The 13,821-nt window shown below is 41.7% G+C and overlaps 1 protein-coding gene across 2 annotated transcripts in view; it reads left to right on the top strand.

The window, feature by feature from the left end:
* CLIP1 (CAP-Gly domain containing linker protein 1) overlaps positions 1-13,821 on the top strand; it is a 113,986-nt gene continuing 100,165 nt past the window's right edge. The window contains exon 1 of one of the 2 annotated variants that reach the window (XM_046638952.1): positions 1-71. The gene's annotated coding sequence lies outside the window, so the exon portion shown is untranslated. The remainder of the gene's footprint in view (positions 72-13,821) is intronic. The other variant, XM_046638954.1, reaches the window with a different exon arrangement.

The following is a 13,821-nucleotide window of genomic DNA, read 5'->3' on the forward strand; positions in this document are numbered from 1 at the left end:
GCTGCTGCTGCAGTGGGGCAGGTGGCGGCGGCTGGCGGCTGGCGGCGACCGAGGCGGCGGCGCGGCGAGCGGTGAGCGGGGCGCGGGGCGCGGGGGGGCGGCGCGGCCCTCTTCCCTTCCCTTCCCCGACCCCTCCGCACCGCTCCCTCCGGCCTGCCGGGCCCGCTCCTGCCCTCCCGGCTCGGGGCTCGGGGCTCGGGGCCGGGGTCGGGCCCGCCGTCCGGCAGGGGCCGTCCCCGAGGGCCCCCTGGAGCCCCGGGTGGGTGGGCCCGGAGGCCGGGGTCCCTGGGCTGCTCTCGTCGGAGCCGGGAAAGTGGCCGGCCCTGTCAGCGCCGAGCCCGGCCTTCCCTTTCTCCGCCCGCCTCAAGATGGAGCGTGGACTCCGTGCCCTGCGCCGCCCCGGGCGCCGCTCCCTCCTCACCCCCGCCCCGCTCCGCCCGGCCCCGGTGGGCCTGGGGTCGCCGGACCCCCGGGAGGCCGAGGCCCGGCAGGACCTGTTGCCCCGGGCGCCGCCGCCCGGTCACCTGAGCATTCCGCGGGCGGGCGTGGAGGGCACCGTGGCCGTGGCCTCCGCAGGGCGCCGGCCGGCGGGCTGGCCCCGGCTGGCCTCGGGCCTGGCCTGGCCGTGGCTTTTGTTCCCCCCCGAGTGGGGCTGTGATTCTCCGAGCGGGGGGATGACAGGAGGTGACAAGATTTGGGAGATAGTAGCGCTGCCCCGTCGCCCGAACCTTGTGCCTCGGCAGGGGATTGGCTCGGAAGGCAGATGACACTTGTTCGGAGGTCATTCTACAGGCAGAGCCTTCGGATGCCGGTCGCTGGGAGGTCCTGGGCGGCGGGCACCGGCTTGTGATGGGGGGCCAACCCGGAACTCGGCCGTTTCTCCACTTCATGTGGTTTTTCCATCTGGCAGGACCCGAGCACCGCCCCCTCCTCCCTTCACAGCCCCTCCTCTTCGGTGGGAAGAAATTACACGTTAAGTCTGAAGTCTGTAATCGTTTGATACCTGTTTTTAGCAAAACTTGGGGGCCAATTACTGTATTTAGAAAGGACAGTGGGGAAAATTCTGTATTTTTTTTTTTTTTGATTCAGCAACCTTGCCTTGTTCCTGTTTTAGATTAGGACAGTGCCTGGCCGGTAGGCTCAGTAGGAGTGTTGCTGCTGCTGCTGTTATGGTTATCATTCTGGTTGGTGTCACCCTTTTATTATTATTACTTACAGTATCTGTACCAAATGTGTTTGACTTTTGGCTTTAATGATAACCTTTGTAAGAAACCTCAAGTATGTTGCTCCCCAGCCTTGGGGCAGTTTTTCTCTGGAAATAATGCCATTAACATTTATTGAGAGCTTCCTATGGTCAGGCTCTGGGCAAGTCTTTTATGTGTTTTATCTCATTAATCAGTGTAACCCAGTGCTGGCACTATCATTATCCCCATTTTACAGAGGAGGCGTAGAAAGGTCAAGTTCCTGGCCCAGGGTCACATAGCTAGTAAGTGGTGTCAGGATTTGGGCTCAGCTATTCTGACTCCAGGTGCTTGGTTATTAAATTAGGATGGAGGATCTCTGGCAAGGAGCAAAGCTGGCCTTTATTAAAGCAAAGGAAGTGGGTGCTTGCTTGGCCAAGGCCTTGTGCTGGGTTTTTGAGGTTCAGAGCAAGTAGTAAGGTACGTCTCAGGCCTCCCACTAGGCCTAGTTCAGAAGGGTAAAAAACTGAAACTGAGTAGGCCCTCGCGAGATACTCTGTCTGAAGATAAAGATCCTGCCCTTCCCTACTTTTTTCAGCAATTGCTTAAGTTCCTACTTGTGCTTGAGCACAACATAAGCCGATCTGGTTTCTGTTCTTTAGGAGTTTGGTGCTCTTCTTACTTATTCTAAATAAAATTTTTTTTACTCAATGTGTAACATTGAGTTTCTCACACCCCGTATGACCCATCAATGCCTATGAACTTAACTCAGGAATGTTTGACTCTCGCTTCTTAAGTGCTGTCTCTTTTGGGATTCTAAGCCCAATAGATGGTATATGAGAGATAAATTTGTCCTCTTATACTCCATGCAAAGGTAGGCACCTAAATGTATATATATAGACATATATAGATATGTCTATATATATACATTTATATTCTGGGGGTATATATGGCAAGGACCTTGTATTTCACTTTATAGCATCCTCTGTAGGATTCTGCAGAGTCCCATGTGTTCGGTAAATATGTATTATTTAGTTAATTGAAAATATGTGGTCCATTAGTTTCAAGACTGGTTTTATAGAAGACAAAGCTAAATAAAAAAACAGAAGGTAGTTTAGTAAAGTCACAGAGAGATGGCTTAATATTTGTCAACACTAAAAGAACACTTTGTCTATACAATGTTAACTGAAATGAGACTTTTAACCTCATATAACTTTCTACTTTATCCCAATTAGCTTCTTTCCTCCTTTCCTTGTACAAATGAGGTGGGAGGTGGAGTGTGTTTTTCTGATGTACAGAATGGACAGTGTTTATTAGTCAGGGCAAGCCTGTAGTTGTCCTTTATAGTAGTATTTTTGAAGTGTTGTGATAGTTTCCCTAAAGGCAGCTTGTGGGGCTAATGTGTACCTATCTGTGGGCTGTAATTAGGTCTCATTTAGTATTCATTCAACAGATATTGAGCACCTACTGTGTGCCAGGTGCCATCTGGATGCTGGTGATACAGCAGTGAATAAAACAGACAGAAATCCCTGCTCTCTTGGAACTCCCCTTTGAGTAGGGGAGGCAGACAATACTCATATTAGTAAAATGCATAGTATGTTGGGAAGTGATACGTGGTAAGAAAAAAAAATCAGGGAAGGGGGAATATGAAGTTTTGGGGACAAGAGTTAGGGTAATGGAAATCTTAGGGTGGCAAGAGGAGATCTCGCTGAGAACCTGACTTTTGAGTAGAGACCTAGAGGAGGTGAGGGAATGTAGATCCCAGAGGGAAAAGCATCCTAGGAAGAGGGAACAGCAAGTGCAAAGGTCCTGAGGTGGAAGCTTGGGAGAAGGCAGATAATTTAAGGCCATATAGGTTGTAGTCCTTAAAACATTTATTAAAATATTTTAAAATAACGAAAGATATGGAATAATTTTATACCATGTTATTAGTGATTTTGATGAAGAAAAAGTTAAAGATGGGGGAACTGAGCCTCACTTACTTGCCTAAAAGACTGCACAGCCAGTGAATACATAGCTAGAAATTGAACCCTAGTTTATGTTATATTAGGCAATGCACAGAATCTGTTGGCAGTGCAACCTTAAGAAAGTGGCTGGCAGGAAGGCCAGAGCGGTGCTTGATGTTCAGACTTGCTGTTGAGTGTAGAGTGTGCTTTTCCTATTTGTATGCAGGCTCTTTGCTCAACCTTGGGAGGCCTTGTAACTGACATTTGCATGTACAGTATAGCTTTTTCCTGGAATTGTGCTCCTGGCAGCAAAGCCTTCCTTTTTAGTCTTAAAAGTTTCATGGTTATGGGGCTGGCCTGGTGGTGGTGCATCAGTTAAGTCCACAGGTTCCGTTTCTCGGCAGCCCGGGGTTCGCTGGTTCGGATCCTGGGTGCGGACATGACACCGCTTGGCAAAAGCCATGCTGTGGTAGGCGTCCCATGTATAGAAGAAGAGGAAGATGGGCATGGATGTTAGCTCAGGGCCAGGCTTCTGCAGCAAAAAGAGGACGATTGGCAGTCGTTAGCTCAGGGCTAATCTTCCTCAAAAAAAAAAGTTTCATGGTTTAAAATTTATGTTTCATATAAACCTTTATGTAAGTCTCTTCGATCTTAATTCAAAAGCAGTGTCAGTATTACCCCGGATATGATTTTTTTTGATAACTATTTAGGGAAACTTTAAACTATCATAGTATCTTAAATATTTTTAATATACGTGTTGTATGTTTTCCATGTAGATGGAACTCAAAGAATCCATATGCTTTAAATTAGCATTTGAGTTACAGTGCACTTTTAAGGGACAATGTGTTGACTGATGATCCCATACAAGAATCTCAAGTAAGAGTGACTTCTCTTCAGATTTCAATGAGGGGAACAGAGGAGGCCTTTTTACTTTTTTGGGTAGGTTGGCAGACTGTAATTAACCAACCTTGAATTTGGCTAGGACATCTGGGTTAATATCCTGGCCCTGGCACCAAGTACCAAGGAATCTTGGCCACAATTAGTAAAGAGCTTTTTTTTTTTTTTAAATCTCCATCTGGCACTTCCAGAAGGACAGATTCCGCTAGCACTAACTCAGTGGGTGGGTCTGTTTTTTAACTGTCGATCTTATTGTGGTTCAGCAACAAAATCTTAAAAGTACTCTTTGCAAAATCTTAGAAAAAAGGAAGTAGTCCTGTTAGAGAATCCTCTGGGGGATCTCTGGTACATCTTTCCCTGGGGAAATGATTCTCGTCTCCCTCTCCTCAGGGATGCTAATGACACTACAGACAGGCATTTTGCTGCCCTCGCGTTTTCTGTAAGCGTAAGGTCTAGTATACTTCCGACTTGAATTGAGTTGGTTTGATATTTGTGTTCTCCTTTGCTGACTTATGTCTAAGTATAGCTTGGATTAGATCCCAGTTTTAACTGCCCATTTTTTACACTTAAAATTGCCGAGTCCTTGATTTACTGGATCTTCTCTGAAGTTAAGGGCCTGAAGATCCAGATGTTCAGGACGTGCAAATCATCCAAAATTTGGGTTTGATGTATAAAGGGAAGGCAACTTGAATGCGTTTTTTCCCCCTGATTCTACAAATTCCTAGTCAAGTAGTGCATTGAAATATTTGGCATATTTTTCTCCCTCCCAGGAAATTTAAGAAATATTAGGAATATTGTCCTAAAGACCTTTTAATTAACTCTTTTGACTTCCTGCCTTCTCTCTTTAACTGATTTTCTCCTTAGAGTGAATCTTATTGGAGACATTATCCTCTAATACCTTAAGGCAGGAAAGAACCTATTTAGACTTTTCTTTTGCAGACTAGAGAATAAATAACCTTTATAGGCAGCGTAACTTTTTTACAGCCTCAGTGAAAGAAAACTTTTATCACTAAGTTTCTTTCACACATAGGTGACTAGGAAAAAGCATGTGTATCACATGAAACCATATTGCTAATTTCTGTTGTAAGGTGTCTGTGGCTTGCTTAGAATCTAGTATCAGAGTGAAATTTAGATTTTAGAAAATGTTTTCCAGTGAAGTTTTTTTTTTAGGTTCTCAGGCTTATATTTTCCTTATATACTAGTTTTACAGTGGCCCTTACATTTTAATAACGTATTTTCTCTTGTAATATGTGGGTTCAATGCATAAGGTATAAAACACACACATACAAAAACAGAAGAAAGCAAATTCGTAATCCTACTGTCCAGAGAAAATCATTTCATTATTTTAGAATATGACCTTCCAGTATTTTTTCTTTATACTTAAAAAGAATATTTATGTCTGGATCTATGTTTCTTTTCTTTTTTTTCTGAGGAAGATTCCCCCTGAGCTAACGTCTGTTGCCAGTCTTCCTCTTTTTTTGCTTGAGGAAGATTAGCCCTGAGCCGACATCTGCACCAGTCTTCTACTTTACATGTGGGTCACTGCCACAGCATTGCTGACAAGTGGTGTAGGTCTGTGCCTGGGATCTGAACCTGCGAACCTGGGCCACCAAGTGGAGTGTCCCGAACTTAACCACTATGCCACAGGGCTGGCCCCTATATTTCTAAGTAATTTAAAGTGTAATATGTTCAGTGGAAACAGTCTCAGCAAACCAACATGGGAAGTCAGAACCGGTATTAAGAAGTTTGAGGTCCTGAATTTGTTTCAGCCTCAGTTCTGTGAGTCTGTGAACTTGGGCAAATTGCTTAACCTCTCAATCTGCTTCTCGCTCTGTAAAATGGGGATGACACCTGCCCTTTCCACCCTATAGGGTTGCTGTATTGATGAAAAGAATTAGGCCTTGATGAGCTAGAGATCTCTGGATAACCTTGTCAGGTGGTAACAGTAGTGCAAAGGGAGTTTCTCAGCACTTTCAAATACCAAAGAGGCTGGGAAGACAGAGGCCAGTTGCCTGTGAGTCACCTGGTTTATTGTATCCATGCTTATAAATTTATAGTAAAGCTTTTCAGATGAATGTGACCAATAAAAAGTGTCTGGTGGGGTGGGAGAAAACCCCAAAGATGCCAGTTTATCAAACATTTGTTGAGTGCTGTGAAGACTCTGCCAGGTACAAGGAGCTCTCTGTCTCACCTTGTGAGACAACTACTCTAGGCAAGGTATAGGATAAAACGGAGGTGGGATGGGACCGTGGAAGAGATGAGTTTGTTTGGCTTGGGATGTGTGTTGGGGAGGGAATCAAAGAAAGCTTCCGAAGTAACGAATTGGCACTTGTGTTTGGCATTGATGAAGAACTAGGGTTTGTAGGCAGGGACAGGTGAGGTGAGACTTTCCAGGCCAGCTTGAGCAAAGATACGAGACGTAAAAGTAGCGTGTTGAGATAATGGCAGATAGTCTGCTGTTCTGTAGTTTGAGGGCGGGTAACAGAAAATAAACTTGAGAAAAGACATTTGGGTTTATATCCAGGGGAGGCTTCCCTGCCCTGAGGAGGTCCCTCTGACTGGTCTTTAGCAGTTTATAATCGCTGAACTTTCTGCATGTCTTTTTTCCGATGTTTGGTCAAAAATATCTGGTTGTAGGTAGTAAACTGGAAAACTGCTGGGTATACGAATTCTCTTGTTTTACACAGAGTTATGCAGCCATCACCACAATCAGTTTTAGAATATTTTCTTCATACCGAAAAGAAACCTTCTACCCATTAGCAGTCACTCCTCATTTCCCCCTGACCCTCCCAGCCCTACTCTATGTCTCTGTAAGTCTGCCTGTTCTGGACGTTTCATATAAATGGAATCAGAATATGACTGGCTTCTTTCACTTAGCAAAATGTTTTCAAGGTTCATCCATGTTGTAGCTTGTATCAATACTTCATTCTTTTTTTTTTTTTTGCTAGGAAAGATTTGCTCTGAGCTAACATCGGTTACCAATCTTCCTCCCCCTCCCCCAAAAGCCCCAGTACATAGTTGTATATTCTAGCTGTAAGTCCTTCTGGTTCTTCTATGTGAGCTGCCGCCACAGCCTGGCTACAGACAGATGAGCGGTGGTGTATTGCACCAGGAACTGAACCCCGGCTGCCAAAGTGGAGCACACTGAGCTTTAACCACTAGGCCATCAGGGCTGGCTCACTTTGTTCTTTTTTATTTTTTATTATAGTCCATTGTCTGGATATACCACATTTTGTCTATTCACCAGCTGGTGGACATTTGGGTTGTTTCCACTTTCACAGTGCTGCTATGAACATCTGGGTATTAGTTTTTGTGTGGACATACGTTTCCATTTATCTTGGGGTGTATATCTCAGTATGGAATTGCTGGATCATATGAGAACTCTACCTTTTGAGAAACTGCAAAACTGTTTTCTAAAGTGATTGTACCACCAGCAATGATTGAGGTTCCAGTTTTTCCATATCCTCACCAACACTTGTTGTTATCTCGATTTTTTATTAGTCATCCAAGTCGGGGTGAGGTGAGGTATCTTGTGATTTTAATTTGCATTTTCCCTATGGCTAGTGATGTTGAGCACATTTTTGTGTACTTAGTGGCCATTTGTATAGCTTCTTCGGAGAATGTATCAATTATCTTTTTATTTTTTGCCTTCAAAAATTTATTAAGTATAAAAGCAAAGTGCAGAACAGTAGTATGCTACCATTTAGGATAAAAAGGATGTACAAAAGAATACCAATTATCTTTCACTTGCTTTTATTATGGTAAAATACACATATAAAAATTACCATCTTAACCATTTTTAAGTGGCATTAAGTACATTCATATTGTTTTGCAACCATCCCTACCATCCATCTCCAGAGTTCTTTTCATCTTGCAAAACTGAAACTCTATTCCCATTAAACACTAATTCCCCAGTCCCTCTCTCCTTACACCTGGCAGCCACCATTCTACTTTCTGTCTCTATGATTTCGAGTACTCTTAGGCACCTCATATGAGTGGAACCATACAACATTTGTCCTTTTGTGACTGGCTTATTTCATTTAGTGTGATGTCCTCAGGTTCATCCATGTTGTAGCATCTTTCAGAATTTCCTTCCTTTTAAAGGCTGAATAATACTCCGTTGTATGTGTATACCACATTTTGCTTACCCATTCATCTGTCAGTGGACACTTGGATTGCTTCCACGTTTTAGCTATGGCAAATGATGCTGCTATGAACATGGGTGTATAAATACCACTTTGAGATACTGCTTTCAGATATTTTGGGTATATGCCCAAAAGCAAGATTGCTAGATCCTATGGTAATTCTTTTTAATTTTTTGAGGAACTGCCATATGTTTTCCTCAGTGACTGTACCATTTTATAGTCCCACCAACAGTGCACCAGGGTTCCAATTTCTCCACATCTCTGCCAACACTTGTTTTCTGTTTTTTTGATAGTAACCATACTAATGGGTATGAGGTTGTATCTCACTGTTTTTTTTTTTTTTAAGATTTTATTTTTCCTTTTTCTCCCCAAAGCACCCCTGTACGTAGTTGTGTATTTTAGTTGTGAGTCCTTTAGTTGTGGCATGTGGAATGTCGCCTCAGCATGGCCTGACAAGTGGTGCCATGTCCGCACCCAGGATCCGAACCGGCAAAACCCTGGGCAGCTGAAGCGGAGCGCGAGAACTTAACCACTCGGCCTTGGGGCTGGCCCCTCTCACTGTGGTTATAATTTGCATTTTCCTAATGGTTAGTGATGTTGAGCATCTTTTCATTCGCTTATTGGCCATTTGTACATCTTGAAGAAATGTCTATTTAAGTCCTTTACCAGTTTTGAATTGGGTTGTTTGTTTTTTTGTTGTTGAGTTTACCAATTATCTTTTAATTCATATATTCATCAAGCATTTATTGAGTGTGTACTGTAGGGGACAGTAGCACAGATGTTGGGGGTACAAAGTTGAGTAAAACAGGTACACGTTCTGCTCTTGGGGACCCCAGAGCTGTTAGCGGAAGTCAGGTTAAGAGCAAGAATTCCATCCTTTGCCTGACAGCAAATCCTGGCTCTGTTACTTTAGGAAGACCTTGCACAAACTGCTTCAGTTTTGGAGTGCAGTTTTCTCATCTATAAATTGAGGATAATAGCTACTCCGTACAGTCATTGTGACAATTAAATGAATTAATGTGTGTAGACCCTAGTAAGCGTTAGTACTCTTCCCTTCCCCTTCAGTCCCTTGTGTCTTCCTGACTTCCCATCGCTAAAGGAAGTTACGTTTCAGCACCTGAGTTTTCTCCTTTCATTTAAGTCAGAATGGGGGAAAAATCCACTTCTACTGGGAGGAGAAATGAAAACCTTTCTTCCTGCCATGTTTTGGAAAATTAATTTGAGTAGGAGTGCCTTGCCGTTACTGAACGGCATATTTTTAATGAACAGTTGTTGCTGAAGAACTTGTAATTTATGAAGAATTAAATATTCAGCATGGAAAAGCCACTCATGCTCCTCATGTCAGAACTTGTGCCTTGCCAAATTTCAGGTCCTGTCATGTGTTTGTCAGTTTTATTTCCCACAGTTTAATTAAAGGTGGAGTTTTTCTTTCTAAGGTCTAATAGAACTTGCTGTGTGTCTGTGTAGAAGATGACCTAAACAGGTGAAAAAGAACCAACAATGACGTTGGGTGTTAAGATGCAAATGAAAACAATTCCTAGGCTCCATTTACAGCACCTAGGCTCATTGTCCAGAAAACTCTCTTAGGGACCCTAAGTAAAATTAGTAAATGAGTAAAATTAGTAGGGGATATTTTCTCTTGAAATAGCCAGATATCCTTTAGTATTGTGAAAATAGAAATGTGGTTATTTCTTCTGTTGGATCTAAAGACCTATAGCAAGTATTAAATTTGCTTATTTGCAAAGTAAAAACAAGAAGGCTTTTATAAAGAGAAAAAAACAGTAAGGAAGTAATTGATTCTTCTGTGAGTTATCTTCATGCCCTGTTCTCGTTCAGAGCAAACAGTTGGTGTGTGTTTGCTCTTAGTATGGGCAATGTCTGACTGTTTAAGGGCAAGCAACAATATGCCTGCTTTTATTCCTTTGTGAAGATTGTAAAGGGAAGCCAGTTTTAACTTGCTTTGAGATTGACTCATTTATCTCGCTGCTGTATATTACAGATCAGAAACTTTTTTCATCAGCATAGTTCAGGGTCAGGAGTCTTTAATCTGGAGATTAGAGTTTTAGTCCTAGGTTGTTAAGTAACTGTGACCTTAACGAGTGATGTCACTTTTCAGAATCAGTTTCCTCCGTGGTAAAATGAGGAAGTTGAACTAGATTGCTAAGGTCTCTTCTGATTTTAAAAGTTTATGATGCTATATTAAGCACATTTGCTCCTTTTTACATATTTTACATATTAGTATTATTGACTGCTGTCGACCTATTAAGTTCTTCTGGGATACTAACCAGGCCTAGTAATTTCAGTCCCTTTTAAGATCCATCTCTAAGCTGGTGGTATAAGAATCACAGGAATTTTGTAGAAACTTGTGTAAATGAGCAAAATAGCTCAAATTATTTGGCTTTCCATGTCCCCCTCATCTTTTTTTTTTTTTTTAATTCTTTTGAAGATGGAGGAACTTTGGGAGGCTGCTTATTTTCTGCTTATCTAAGTAGCAGGAAGAAAATAAATCTTCACTCAAACTTAGTTGTACAAAGACATTCATAATTGCAGGCAGTTGCATCGTGGCACAGAGTTCCATCTTTTAAAAAAAGGTCTAATGTTCCAGCTCTCTTTGCCTTAGTTAGGTTTTGGCCTCCTCCCCCTCCTTTTTAAAATGGCTGTAGACTTTGAAACTCTGGGTACAGATTGTGTTCTGTACTATGTCATACATACTTTAAGTTTTAAAAGCATGTAATTTTCAAGCACAGAATAATTTTTCAAGGGGTTTTGTCTATCTATTGATACTCTGTTCTGACTTTGTTCAGCAACATCCTGAACTGAGTCTTCAATCACTTAAAATTCTACTTCTGACTTTGATGGAAAGATATTGTAAAACTTTCTGTTTACTTTCAGTATCTTACTGTATGATATTCTCAAACCAACACTTAGGGTTGGTAGACTGATTTTATAAATTGCTTTGTAAGGGCTCTACCAGTTAGAAGTGGGAAGTACAACTCCCTTGTAGCACCGTTTGAATTAAGGAGCCAGTTAATTTTCTGACCCTTACTGGCTTGTGTTAGTCCTTTAATGCCTAAATGGGCTTTTCACATTGATTCCCTTAAATAGTGACTACGCTATTTATTTACCTTTCATCTTTTGTACTTTATCCTTGCTAGAGATATGCAGTTTGCGTTTTTAATTCTTTGTGTTAATTTTAAAGCTGAGTCTGGCCTATTTAAAAAGTTATATCATATATTGTGTATGAAACATACATAAATGCTACTTATGTAGATAAATGTCAGTGAAAATAGATCTTAGTGGTACTCAAGTACAATAAGGTGACAGAAGGCTAAAGAAGAGCCAGAATTATGCTACCTGGAATCTTTCTAACATTTTTTGCCTAGATATTCCCTTATGAATCCAGAGTGATGACAGCAACAGGACCCATCCAGATGAATTACCCAGGAGTTGGAGATGTTTGTGGAAGTATTGGTGTTCATGAATATTTTTGACAATGGAATGAAAAAAAGGAGGATAGGCTGCATGTATTTAATATTCAATTAACATTTGTTAAGTAATCTACCATATGAGAGGCACAGGGAACTGAAATTGTTGCAAGTAAAGACAATGAGGACCATGTTTTGAAAAATAGCTGTGAGTGCTCGTATTCTGACAAATGGCTCTTTGGAGTTGGTGTAAGTAAATCCTGTAAGAACAAGGTAATAAACTGAGTAGAGAGATGTGGAACTGAATGAAAGTGTTGACAGGTGGCCCCATACTTAAGTTGGTGTTTTTTACATTTTAGTTTTACCTTTCTCATGTCTCCTTTTCTCTTCCTTTAACTTATTTTATTATTTTGTGTCATACTTTATAATGATTTCTGAAATATATAAATTTAGCACTACATGAATATGTTATTACCACCTCTTTCTTCAGCTTGTGGATTAACTGTAAGTTTATCAAAAGTGGTACAAAATTAACTTGAACTGTGAGAGAGGTGTCAGGTGACTTGCAGTTCTTAGAAGATTCTGTTTCTTCAGCTAGGTGATCTTTGGAGAACTCTGGCAATCTTTAAGCTAGACTACAATGCTGCTTTTTCCAATTTATATGAAAAATTAAGTAATGAACAATGGTTTTCTTAATTTCATTTTCCATTTATTGTGGGAGTTTTTTAGTTTAAGTCTTAGGCTCCTGCCACGGTATATTTAGAAAATTTAGACTTTGTACTGAACCTCAGTATTTTGTGGTATTCTATTAAGAACACCACTATTTCCAGATGCTCTGGCCTCCTCAACACATTTGAGACACTGCTCCACCGTTTTAAGCTTACCCTTTGGAAGGACAGAGTCTGCTCTCTGGAAGATGGATTCTCTATTTCTTTCCACGTGGGAAAATGGCTTTCACTTCTTCTGTATGTTTATTTCTGGCAAGGCTGCATGGCCTTTTCCCCCTGGCTAATCTTTTCATTATTCCTGAGTCTTGGAATGGTCTGCTGGAGATGGTGGGATAAAGAAACAGAGGGACAATTTCAAAATCCCTCCCTGTCTTCCCAGGCATCAGCCTTAGTGACTTATCTCCCATGTGTATGGTTTATCCTGTTGCCTTTAAACCAGTCATTTAGTTGCTGCTGACAACAGATGGCTCCGGTCCCCTACCTTCTTCTCTCTAGTTTCTCTCACTTGTCATTACACTGATGTGAACAGTGGCTCTTCTGTGGCCTGTACCCTACACTGTGTTTGGTGAAGTCACACACATTTTCCCTGTGTTCAAGGGGCAAGCTTCGGGTAGGCCAGAACCTTAGGATGACCTTATGTGGCTTCATGTCACTCATCATCAGTTCACACCGACTGACCACTCATGTGCTTGCCAGATACTCTACCCTGGAGAAGATGCTCCTCCCTCCATCCTCCGAGGAGTATTCTGCGTTTTCATTCAGTAGACTAACAAGTTTTCCAGATGTTAAAACTTGGGACAAGGCTCTTTCTTTCCTGGGTCTTACATTTTACATTATAGCCACTAGCCTGTTTCTAAGTCAAAGCCAATTTACTAAAGTTTAGGGGAAAAAATATCAGATTAGTAAGAAACTAATAGCTGACAATACAGTTGCATCCTTCACCTCTCTTTTCTCTCCTACAGTTTTTCCATCCAGTCTGCAGGCTGATCTTTCCATATGTTCTTAACACGCCATTCCTTCACTCTGCATTGGTTTACCTCAGTCAGAAAGATGGAAGATGCTGCTTCAGTAAAATAATGCTCTCGCTCCCCTCTTTCTACTTGAAATGCTGCCTCCTGCCATACTGGCCTTAAATCTGCCGGTTGCTGACTCTCGGTTCCTTTCTTGTATCTTGAGACACACCTGTTAAATTTTTATGTGTAACTCAATCTCTGTACTTTGCTTTGAGTTTGCGTGGGTATATTTTCAAACTCTTAATGTAAGCTGTCAGTTTTACTGGGCAGGGCCTGTGCTGTAAGCAGGGCTTCTTTACACATTAGGTATCCCCTGTCAAATAGATATTTTAAGGGTCCTTTTGCTGTAAATGCTATTTTTTCCTTTTTTATCTTAAGAACAATTAGATTATTCAAAGTTTTATGTTCAAGAGTTTACGTTTTTCTGATCTTTTCCTCACATATGTATTGTAATGAAGTAGGAAAGACGAAGGTTGCATACGCAGC

The sequence above is a fragment of the Equus quagga genome, chromosome 15 (genome assembly GCF_021613505.1).
Source record: "Equus quagga isolate Etosha38 chromosome 15, UCLA_HA_Equagga_1.0, whole genome shotgun sequence".
NCBI classification, from domain to species: domain Eukaryota; kingdom Metazoa; phylum Chordata; class Mammalia; order Perissodactyla; family Equidae; genus Equus; species Equus quagga.